Source organism: Euphorbia lathyris, chromosome 5 (genome assembly GCF_963576675.1).
Source record: "Euphorbia lathyris chromosome 5, ddEupLath1.1, whole genome shotgun sequence".
Taxonomy (NCBI): Eukaryota; Viridiplantae; Streptophyta; class Magnoliopsida; order Malpighiales; family Euphorbiaceae; genus Euphorbia; species Euphorbia lathyris.
In genome coordinates, this window is record NC_088914.1 from 81287819 (window position 1) to 81300155 (window position 12337).

The 12337-nt window shown below is 36.4% G+C and overlaps 1 non-coding gene across 1 annotated transcript; it reads right to left on the bottom strand.

Moving 5' to 3' along the window:
• Positions 1-8691: 8691 nt before the first annotated feature.
• LOC136231590 (small nucleolar RNA R71) lies at positions 8692-8798 on the bottom strand. The gene has a single exon (XR_010689964.1). It is a non-coding gene; the product is annotated as a small nucleolar RNA R71 (small nucleolar RNA).
• Between the last annotated feature and the right edge of the window lie 3539 nt (positions 8799-12337).

Genomic DNA, 12337 nt, shown 5'->3' on the forward strand with positions numbered 1-12337 from the left:
GCAAAGGAGAGAGAGCTACCTTTCCATTTGCTAAATTGAGATAGAAATTTGTCTGCAAGGCAGCTGAGGTGACGGGCCCTAGGAGCACCTTTAAATAGAGGGACTCCTAAGTAACTGAAGGGGAGAGACTCCAAACGGATGCCAAGACAGTTAGCAAGTCGAACCCTTATCGGAGGACTCACCTGAGAACCAAAAAAGATAGCAGATTTATCCCAACTTACCTATTGACCGGATATCTGACCATAGAGCAGGAAAAAATCCTTAAGAGCATGCACATTGCTCAAAGATGCCACTCCAAAAATGAGCATGTCATCAGCAAAAAAAAAAATGAGAGGGAAAGGAATTTCCACCAGAATAATACATAGGAGAATAAGTACCCTCCCTAACCATTTTAGTAAGCCAACGATAGAAAAAATCCTCAGCAATATCAAACAGTAGAGGAGAAAGGGGGTCCCCTTGTCTAACCCCTCTAGAACAAGAAAAGTAACCCTTTGGAGAACCATTATCATCACAGAAATACGAGCAGATACCAGAATGTTTAGGATCCAATCTCTGAAAATGAGAGAAAAACCAAAGGAATCCAACACAGCCAAGAGGAAGTTCCAATCTAAAGTATCAAAAGCCTTACGAATATTAATTTTTAAGGCCATGTGACCACCAAAACATTTTCTGTCAAGCATATTAACTCCCTCAGAAGCTAAGGCAATGCACTGATGAATGCTTCTACCTTTAAGAAACCCATACTGGTTGGGAGAGACAATCCTTGCAGCAATAACTGCAAGGCGATCCGCAAGAATTTTTGAGATGATTTTGAAACTAAAGTTACTCACCACAATTGGACGAAAATTCTCAATTCTGTCAGCATCGGCCACTTTAGGAATAAGGGCCATAATACTAGAGTTTAAACCAGGTAGGATGCAACCATGATCAAAGAAAGCCTGAACCATATTGCAAACGTCCTTCCCAATAATTGTCGTTTTGGAGAAACTTTTTTGTTTCAAATTATTTGACGTTTTACACTTTTCAATGAGCATTAAATGTTTTTTTTTCCAACTTTGTCCTCATATAATAAAAGGAAAGAAATTTGCAGAGAAATTTAAGCATTAATTGTAAGAGGGTAATAAGGTAATGTTTAATTACTTTTTAGGCTAATTAATAGGTTTCTTAATATGTGTGTAGAAACCTTAAAAGATAATTAAAATGAAACAGAGGGAGTACATGTCAAGCTCCTAATTTTTATTACGAGCATAAAATTCGATAAAAGTGTGATGTATTTCATGTGTCTAAATTTGGAGGAAGAAAATAGTGTCTCATTACATGTCCATTTAATAAAAAGTAGTCACTTTATATGTGGGTCCTTCCAGTTCATAAAATATATTATCTTAATTAAGTAGGGACTACTTTTTGTTAGAGGAATATGAAAAAGGACACTGAAATGAGGACAACAGATTTTCTTCTGAAGTAGGGAGGGGATTCACAAGGAGTATTGCCTTTATAAATAGGCTTTATGTCTCGCTAGTTAACATATCAGAATTCGAGCCTATAAACCTGAAGTGAGTTTAATTTGAACTTTGAATTTGTGAGAGTGTGAGAGTTTTTCTAACATTTTTATTCTTCCAAAAATTCTAAGCCTTTTTAGTTGAAATTTAAAGTGGTCTAAGGGTTTCGTGATTTTTACTCTTGTTGAAGAGGTTTCCATGTTAAAAATTCTCATGTACTTTTTCTTTTCTTTTTCTCTATTATTTCTTTGTATGTGTATCATTTCTTGTTTCGCCTCCAACAAAGTGGTATCAGAGACTCGTTCAGCCTAGGAAGGATAATAGAGAAAGAGCATAAGCAAGTTATAGATAAAATGTTGCTTACAGTCTTTTAATATGAGGTTCTGCTCTTTGACGGAAACAAAAGTTTCATGGTGTGGCAAAGCACAATTCAAGACTATTTAGTGCAATAGAGTCTTGATATCGAAATTAGAAGATTAAAAGCCTAGCATATAAAAGATGAAGACTAGTGTATAATTCAAAGGAAATCTGTCAACACTATCAGGTTGGCTCTTGCTTCCCATATTAAAATTATTGTGTTGAATGAGTTATCCCTTAAAGATTTATGGAATAAGTCGGAGAGCGCCTATTTCTCGAAGTCATTCGCTAACCGATTGTGTGTGAAGATGGATTTGTAAACACTCAAAATGGATGGAGGTAAAAAAATTACCACATTAATAATTTTAATCAATTGGTCAGTCAGCTGTTGAAATCGGGAGAGAAAATTAGGGAAGAGCGGTCATTGCTCTTGTTAGGGTTATTGACTAAATCTTTCAAGTCGCTGGTGCAGACAATATTAGTAAGGAAAAACATGTTTCAATTGAATGATGTGATGACAGTCTTAAAGGAGACTGGAAGGATGACAACAGAAGATGATAATGGTCCTAAAATTCTCAAACCTGTAGAGGATGGGGAAAGAAGAATGAACCATACGAAGGGTGACAGTGGCGGAACATCGAGATCTCGACAAAAAAGTATGAGTGTTGTTGAGTGCTTTTAGTGTGGAAAACCCACCATGAGGTTACAAAGGTTGTACATATGAACCAACCCCCTTAAGGAGAAATAGGTATAAGGAAAGAGCAATTAACCAAACCAAATGGATTTAAAGACTGTTTTTCTCAATGAAGAGTTGGATGAAGAAAATTACATGAAACAACATGTGGATTTCATCGTACCAAGTTATGAACAAAAGGTTTGCAAATTGAGCAAGGTAGCCTCAAATAGTCTTATAAATAATGGTACATTTGATTCCATATTCAGATGATCTTAAATGACTTCAATCTGATTGAAGGAGACCATTGTATCTACACAAAATGCTCAGGTAGAAATTTTTTCATTTGTCATTATATGTTGATGACATCATCATAGGAAGAAATGATATTGAATTTGTAAACCATATCATAGTTGAGCTAAACTCAATTTTTAAGTTAAAAGAAATGGGTGTAACCTCATACATTATTGGAGCTAAGATTTTAAAAGATCATTCGAAGAAATTGTTGGCTGTCTCAACAGACCTCTATCAACAAGGTTCTCTATGGATTCAATATGCATGTCAACAACCTCATAGTTATCCCGATGTAAAAGGACATCGCCCTCAGTATAGATATGTGTCCCCAAACACAAGAATATATGGAACATATGAAACATATTCCATATGCTATAGTATCGTATGTAGTTTGATGTATGTTATCTTGTATACAAGACCCGATTTTTGTCATGTTGTTGGGATGGTGAGTAGATTTCAATCCAACCCATGACTATCACATTTTGTTAGCTATTAAAAAAAACACTAAGGTATCTTAAAGAAACTACATATTATTCTCTAAGTTATCAAGGCAAATATCTCATTCTCACAGGATACACAAATGTTGATTAGGCTAGAGAGTTTGACGAATGAAAGTCCACGTCAAGCTACATATTCTTCTTAGAGAATGGTGTTATACCATGGATTAGTAAGTAACACACGTGTAGCATTGTCCACCATGGAATCCGAGTATGTATTGTACTCGTCAATAGTTCAAGTGGTAGTATGGTCGAACATATGAGCCATATGATAGTTACTACCTCTAATACTTCAGTCGTAGTAAACATGATAGTCAATTTGTTATACTTTTGCTAAAGATTGGAGACACAATAGCAGGACAAAACACATGGAGATTAAGTACCACTTTTAGGGACCTAATTACATGCAAAGAAGTTAGTATGAAGTATGTACCGACTCATGACATGGTTGCAAATCCCCTTTACCAAACATATCAAATGAGATGTTTATGTTAAGCATATTAGATCCTATGGATATGGTGGGATCTAAGTATACTTTTGTTTCATATTTTGTGAACACGATTATTTAATAAATGTTTTATGAATACACGAGTGCAAATATTATTTGTCGATGTTTGCTATTATATTATGATGCATGTCATATGGTGACAAAGATAAGGATGATGTTATTTTAAAATAATTTGAAAGTGTGTTCAATAATTAGCAGCCACCTTGCAAGAAGTATGAAAGTAATTTCATTCTAAGTGCAAGATGATAACATACACTACATGTGTATGCAAAAGAAGTGTAATTTGAATGATAAGTTAAAGAAAACTTAAAGCCTTTTGTATTTATTGCGGAAGTAGTCTCTAAATATAGTAGACTAAAGTCATATGTTTTGGCACATCTGAATCTATGCTTCCATATGGTGTTAGAAAGAGCAATGTGCTCTTCCTTCAAAGAAAGGATTGAACATAATAACAGAATCTTTCATACGATGTGTGCTTTGCAGCGTACAAGATGGAAAATCGACGATTTAGACTTTTCCCAGTATGAGATTTATATCGTGAAACTATGGTTTCTCGACATCGATTATCCTTAGGGCCCTTGAATTTTTCTGGGAGCATATATAATCTCATGTGGCTACCTCGGAATGATCATATCTAGGTTGATGTGATAATTTCGACTGAAAAGAACTGGACCAGGTAAGTCGGCTAGATTATGATGGAAAGTATATATTAGGAGGGAAAGATGTTCATGTCACATCTTAAAGTTTATGTGTTTCACTTTCTAAACACTTATGTGTGTGCGCATATTTCTGAAAAATAGAAAATTGTAGAGATTAAAGTTATTACAGACGATGTGATCGTGGAATATAGGACAAGACATACACCAGAGATGATCCATGTTCAAATATCAAAGGCTATATATCTACAACGAGTGTATAGTTCGACGTTTGATATATGCACATCGAGCGACTATATATCTCAAACGAGTGTAAAATACTATAACTCTTGCCAATATGTCGGCCACACGAACTATTTGCAAAGTATGGATGAGATTGAGATGAGACTTGAAATTTATTTCATTACGTGTGAATGAGAGATGTTAGCACTATTCAGATTGTGGGTCGAATAATAGTTAGTAATTGATGAGGGCATCTCGTCCTTGAACATGAATCCGGAGACAAGAGACGGGACACAAGGAGATCTATTAGGGGAAGGCAAGAGCAAAGGCAGCCAACTGAACATGCGGGGCGTGCCTGTTAGCGCGCGGGGTGTGGAGGACCCTGTTTCCAGAGGAAAGACCAGTAGCTCTCTTACGCGGGGCGTGTCTCCTTATACGCGGAGCGTAAACACAACCTCCGAAACGAAGAAAATCTAGGGAGTCAACTAGACGGGACGCGTGAGACCCTTCAAAGAGCGTCACCAAGGTCAGGAGCTTAAACACGCGGGGCGTGACTCTAGAGGCACGGGACGTGCTCAGCTGGAGAATACTTCTCCTCCAAGTTCTCACCATTGGGGACCATTTCTGCTCTTACTTAAATTACTGTTTTGCCATCACCCACAAATTACTAGATTGCCATTATTTCTTCCCCTTCCATATCCTACCCTCTTTCACATGTTTTGCTAAAAACCCTACCCAAGGGTTTCTAGCCTTTTCCCTCTTTCTTTTGTTAGAGTATATAAGCTCCTTAATTTGTAATGATACTTAACTTTGATGAAATTGAAATTAAAAGCCTCCATTGGAGCACCAAGGTTATCCTTGTTGGGTTTATTCAACCTTCTAGTTTAGTTAGAGAAGTTGTACTCTTTGTGAGTTTACGATTAAAACTCTCAATCGACTTCACTCTACATCAGCTGGTAGCAGAGCCGAGTCATTTTCCTTCTCGGAGATTTCTTCTCGGAAATGGTTCAACCATGTATCGCAAACGAAGCCACTAGATCCATGGAGCAATGAGTAGAGGTGCTTGAAGGTGCCGTGAGGCAACTAACGGACTCCTTACGAGTGCTAGACGAGAAGCACGACTCAAGTAAGCGGGATATCCTTCTTACCCTCGAGGGATTTAGGCTCGAAGGCCGGAACGCTCAAGCTCTTCTCACCGGAGAATCTCACCGGCAACATGAAGAGCAAATCCACCCCCAACATAAACGACAACCAACACCACCCCCTAGAAGGAATCATGCACCAGAACCAATGGGCCCTCGGGTTCAAGAGGTAAGACGAACTAATCCCGTGAACATTAGGAATGTTGATAGTGATAGCGATGGAGATCTATTTGATGATTTCGAAATGCCTAGGATTGCTAGGAATATGGGGATTAGAATGGATGATGATGCTTTGAATGATAGACGTAGGAATGATATGCATGTGAATGATGTTGTTGGTCCCGTGCATGTGCGTGCCGAGAATATGGATATTTTGCATAATTATGTTGTATGTGGGTATGAAAGGGAACATTTCGGTTTGAATGATCCGTATGGGGGTCGGGGTAATGAAAGAGGCGGGTATAGAGGCGAGCCGAATGGGGGAATGGCGTATGGAGGGAATTTTGAGAGGGATGATGCCTTCAAGTTGAAAGTGGACTTACCCTCGTTTGGGGGAGAACTCGACATAGAGGGTTTTCTCGATTGGTTGCTAGAGGTGGAACGGTTCTTTGATTATGCGGGTGTTAAGCCCAAAATATACCTAAAATATCATTAATATTTACATCAGTTTTACTATGAATTTGTGCTGATTACATCTATTTAGAATACTTTTACATTCGAATATGTTTCTTTCTTGCAAGGTACGTAAATATTTGGTAAAATCCAAATAGGAACGAAAAGAGCTTAAAAACAGAATAAAAACCTTACAAAAGGAGGTAAAAACAACGAAGATCAATTACACCTAAACGAGGACAAAGACGAAGTCAGAAACAGAAGAAAATGTCACATTCTCGGTTGAGGAAACAAGATTCTCGGTAGAGAATTTACAAAAGCCGCGACCGAGAATCTCAAATTCTCGGTCACGACACGCGTTTTTCAGCAGCTCCTTCCCTTCATTTGAAGACCAAATAAGTGCTCCCCCATTCTCGGTCGAGAATTAAATATTCGCGGTAAGTGCAGAAATTCGTCCAAGTACAATGAACACATGTTTAATCCAAAGAAACGCGATCGTTCGGGTGGATAAAGACGTCCCTTCACAATGGATACGATCCTTCACAACAGACACGACACTTCAACCACGACTCTTCAACATCTATAAATAAAGAGTTGATGAAGAGTTGGAAAGATATAGAAGAAAGAGATTAGTATAGAATTTATGCAGAAATTCCGAGTCAAGTGATTCAGAATTTAGATTTCATTTCTGTAAAAAGCAATATGATGTACACACATTGTTTATTCAATAATTACAAACACAGTAGCGTTTAGATTTGTTCATATTAGTTTACATTTTGGTAGAGGCCGACCGCATCCCTATTATGAAGTTACAGCGAGAAGATTGAGTAGAGAATCCGCCCCTGAGTCTGACAAACTCTAACGAAACCCAAGGAAAGGATTGACAACCCGTTCACTTGCACGCCGTCGAATGTTTTCATGCTCATTGTTCTCTATAAACTTGTATAAAATTTATATTTCATCTAATAAAGTCTGTTCTATTCGATAGATTTTCATGTAGCACTTTGGTAAAGGATCCGAAGTGGATTGCCGGTGTTTTCATTAAAACGTAGTTTAATTCAAAATCTTTACAAGGAAACTTTGTTGAACACTTAGACAAATTATTATCTCGAAAGAGTTTTAACTTGGCTAAGGTAGCGATCTAACCCGACCGTAGGAGGATTGACTATAGTTCAAAGCCTAAAAATTAGAGGTTCCGTCATTTATTTCATCGTTATAATTTATACAAAGTTTAAAGTTGTTTTCTTTGCTTAATGCAAACGAATACATTTGTTTACTTTTCTAAAGAACTAAACAATCTTGTTTTGTAAATTCATTCCTAAATCAGAAGTATTTTCTAACATTTGTTATTCTCTATTCTAATTCTCGTTCGAGCAATTTCAAAACCAAATCCGATTTAACGATTTTCCATATTATAAATTTTAAAAGTATATTTAACCAATTCAAAATAAGTTTTTGTTAAAAAACGTTCCCTGTGGGATCGATATCTTTTATTACTACAAGCGTATACCGTGCACTTGCGAAAATCGCTCAACAAGTTTTTGGCGCCGTTGCCGGGGAACGCCAAAATTTTTGACAAAAATTTAGATTTTTCGTATTTTATTTCGGATCTAGGTTTATTTATATTTATTAAAAATTTTATATTTTATTTATTTTAAGTTAGTGACATATTTATTTTTCAAATTCTATTTTGAAGATAGTTTCGGTTCGTGCAAAATTTCAAGTTCATGCGCAGTTCTCGAAGTTCAGGCATTCCACCAAAACCGCTAGACCCAGAAATTGAAAAGACTCTTAAAAAGAACAAGAAAAACAAAAACAAAAACAAGACTCCAATAAAAACTAGAATTACTGAGCCAGAAATTATGGCTACGCTTATGGATTACGCTAGGCCAGGAGTGGCCGGTGTAACAAACAGCATAGTTAGACCCCAAATTAATGCAAATCAATTTGAGATTAAGCCAGCATTGCTTAATATATTACAAAATAACGTAACATTTTACGGGTTACCTAACGAAAATCCTAACACCCATTTGACAAATTTCTTAGAAATTTGTGACACTTTTAAAATACCAAATGTGACTGCGGAAGCAATCAACCTTCGCCTTTTTCCTTTTACTTTGAAGGATCGAGCCAAAGAGTGGTTAACTTCTATGCCAGCCGCATCATTTGAGACTTGGGAGCAATTAGCCTAAGCATTTTTATCAAAAAAATTTCCTTTAGCAAAAACCGCAAGAGTCATTAAAGAGTTAACATCTTTTTCTCAAAATGATAATGACACTCTTTATGAGGCTTGGGAATGTTTTAAAGAACTTCAACGTTTATGCCCACACCACCAATTGCCCGCTGAACTTTTAATGCAAACATTTTATAATGGACTAAATCCTACAACTAGAGGTTCATTGGATGCTATGTCTGGAGGGTTATTCATGAAGAAAACATCGGCCCAAGCAAGAAAACTTCTGGAGAAAATGGAAATCAACAGCAGTATGTGGCCCGCGGAGCGTGGACACGTACCAATGGCAAAACCATCATCCTCAACTACGTCGTCAGTTAAAGGTATAGTGAATCTTGATCCAGTTGCGATGTTGCAAGCCCAATTTTCTACTTTATCGCACAAAATTGATAGGCTTATGGCACCGTGTGATTCTAATGGTAAGCCAATCCAAACGGATGTGGATTATGAAGGTATGAGCGAAATTGAACAGGTAAATTTTGTCCAAGGACAAAACCAAACTAATAACCCTTACTCCAATACATATAATCCTGGATGGAGAAATCATCCTAACTTTAACTGGAGAGATAAAAATAATAATGCTAATGCTAATCAAAATCGTACCACTAATTATCAAAATCAATCAAGAGATACGATTAGCACTTTATCTTCTAAAATCGACAAATTTATTGATGCTATGAGCGGAAAAATAAGTAATCACGACGATGGTTTTAAACGGATCGAGAATAAATTCGATCAGCTTATTAAAAACCAATCATCTAGCATCCATAATTTGGAGGTTCAAATTGGACAACTCGCTAAATCAATTCCATCCCGCAAAGAGGGAAGTCTTCCCAACCATACGGAAGAAAATCCGAAAGAGCATGTTAAGGCAATCACTCTTCGTTCAGGGAAAAATTACTTAGGTCCGGAAATGCCCGAAAATTCGACTTTACCAGGAACTGATTTACCAAAGTCCAAAGAAGATACATTAAACCAAAAAGATGCACCAATTGATTCGAGTACAAAAACTTTTGTACCCAAACCACCTTTTCCACACAAAGTCCGAAATAAGGACTATGACAAACAACTTTTAACATTTTTAGACAAACTTAAAAATTTGCATATTAATTTGACGTTTATGGATGCAATTACGCAAATTTCCAATTATGGTAAATTCCTAAAAGATTTAATTTCAAAGAAAATCAGTTGGGAAGGAATTCCATCCATTTCACTAACCGAAGATTGCAGTTCAATTGTGTCGAGTAATTTGCCCACTAAACTCAAAGATCCCGGATGTTTTACCATTCCGTGTAAATTAGGAGATATTGAATTCCCAAGTTGTCTTTGTGATTTAGGAGCAAGCATAAACTTGATGCCATTATCAATTTTTAATAAGTTAGGCTTAGAAGAAGATATCAAACGTACCAATAAGGTTTTACAATTAGCGGATCAAACCACTAAAAGACCATATGGTATAATTGAGGATGTTTTAGTTAAAGTTGACAAATTTATTTTTCCTACCGATTTCGTGATATTAGATTTTGAATATGACCTTAATTGTCCGCTAATCTTTGGTAGACCGTTCATGAACACGGGACGTGCTCTAGTTGATGTGTCGGAAGGGAAAGTAGTTTTAAGAATATGAGACGATAAGAGCGAGTTTGATATGAACCAAGCGATGAAATATCCTATGGAGGATTTCGCTTGTATGAAACTTGATTTAGTTGAAGAATGTGTAAATGACATTGTTCAAAAAGAAGAAATAATAGAACCTATAATGAGTGAGGAATTAGAATATAAGGACCTAGAGCCTTTGATTCGAGAAGATGGACCAGTTCCGCCTTCGATTATAGTTCCACCTAAATTAGAACTTAAGGAATTACCGAACCATTTGAGGTACGCTTTCTTAGGCGAAGGCGATTCTCTACCTATAATTATCTCTAACAAATTAACACAGGTTCAAGAAGAGAAATTGAAAGAAGTTGTTAGAAATAGGATAGGAAGTATGGGTTGGCAAATTTCAGACTTAAAATGTATTAATCCTAGCATTGTAATGCACAGAATTCACTTAGAAGAAGATAAGCCGCCTAAAGCGGATAGACAAAGACGCCTCAATCCGAATATGAAAGAAGTAGTCAAAAATGAGATTACTAAACTTCTAGACAATGAAATCATTTATCCTATTTCGGATAGTGAATGGGTTAATCCAATCCATTGTGTACCTAAAAAGGGAGGCATAACAGTTGTAAGGAATGACGAAAGAGAATTAATACCTACACGAACCACCACCGGTTGGAGGGTTTCTATAGATTATAGGAACCTTAATAAAGCAACTAGGAAGGACCATTTTCCTCTACCTTTTATTGATCAAATGATCGAAAGGATAGCTGGTCATGCTTTCTATTGTTTTCTAGACGGTTACTCCGGATTCTTTCAAATATATATTTACCCGGATGACCAAGATAAAACAACCTTCACATGTCCTTACGGAACATTTGCATATAGGAGGATGTCCTTTGGTCTATGTAACGCACCAGCAACATTTCAACGTTGTATGACTGCAATTTTTAATGATTTCATTAAAGATATCATGGAAGTTTTTATGGATGATTTTTCCGTTTATGGAGATTCTTTCGATTCTTGCCAACAAAACTTGGATAAAGTTTTGTCTAGGTGTGAAGAAACAAATTTAGTATTAAACTGGGAAAAATGTCATTTCATGGTTGACGAGAGAATTGTTTTAGGTCACAAAATATCTGAAAAATGATTAGAAGTGGATAGAGCAAAAACTTCAGTAATAGAAAAATTACCCCCTCCAACTACTGTTAAGGGAGTAAGGTCGTTTTTAGGACATGTCGGTTTTTACAGAAGATTTATTAAGAATTTCTCTGTAATTTCCAAACCACTTACTAATTTACTCATGAAAGATTCAACCTTTGATTTTAATGAAGATTGCGTTAAAGCTTTCGAAACATTGAAAACAGCTTTAGTCAGTGCACCTATTATTGCTAAACCTGATTGGGATTTACCCTTTGAAATTATGTGTGATGCAAGTGACTTAGCTGTTGGATGTGTTTTAGGTCAAAGGAAGGATAAGAAACTTTATGTCATTTATTATGCAAGTCACACACTGTCTGGTGCACAATTAAACTACACCACAACTGAGAAGGAAATGTTAGTTGTAGTCTTTGCATGCGATAAGTTTAGGTCATACTTGTTAGGTTCGAAAGTTATTATTTATACTGATCATGCAGCTTTAAGATATTTATTTGCTAAAAAAGATGCAAAACCACGTCTAATTAGATGGGTTTTATTGCTACAAGAATTTGATATAGAAATTAAAGACAAAAAGGGAGTAGAAAACCTTGTCGCCGATCATCTATCAAGGCTCGAAGATGAAAACGGTCTTATAGGTGAAACTAATGGTATACGAGATGATTTCCCCGATGAATATCTCTATCAAATAAAAAGTGTCATGTCACCATGGTACGCGGATTTTGCAAACTATCTTGCAGCCAATATTGTTCCGGAAGGATTAACTTTCCAACAAAAGAAGAAATTCTTCTTTGACATTAAACAGTATTTTTGGGAAGATCCTTTCTTGTTCAGAACTTATGGTGACGGGATAATTAGGAGATGCGTTAGTGAAAATGAATATGAAT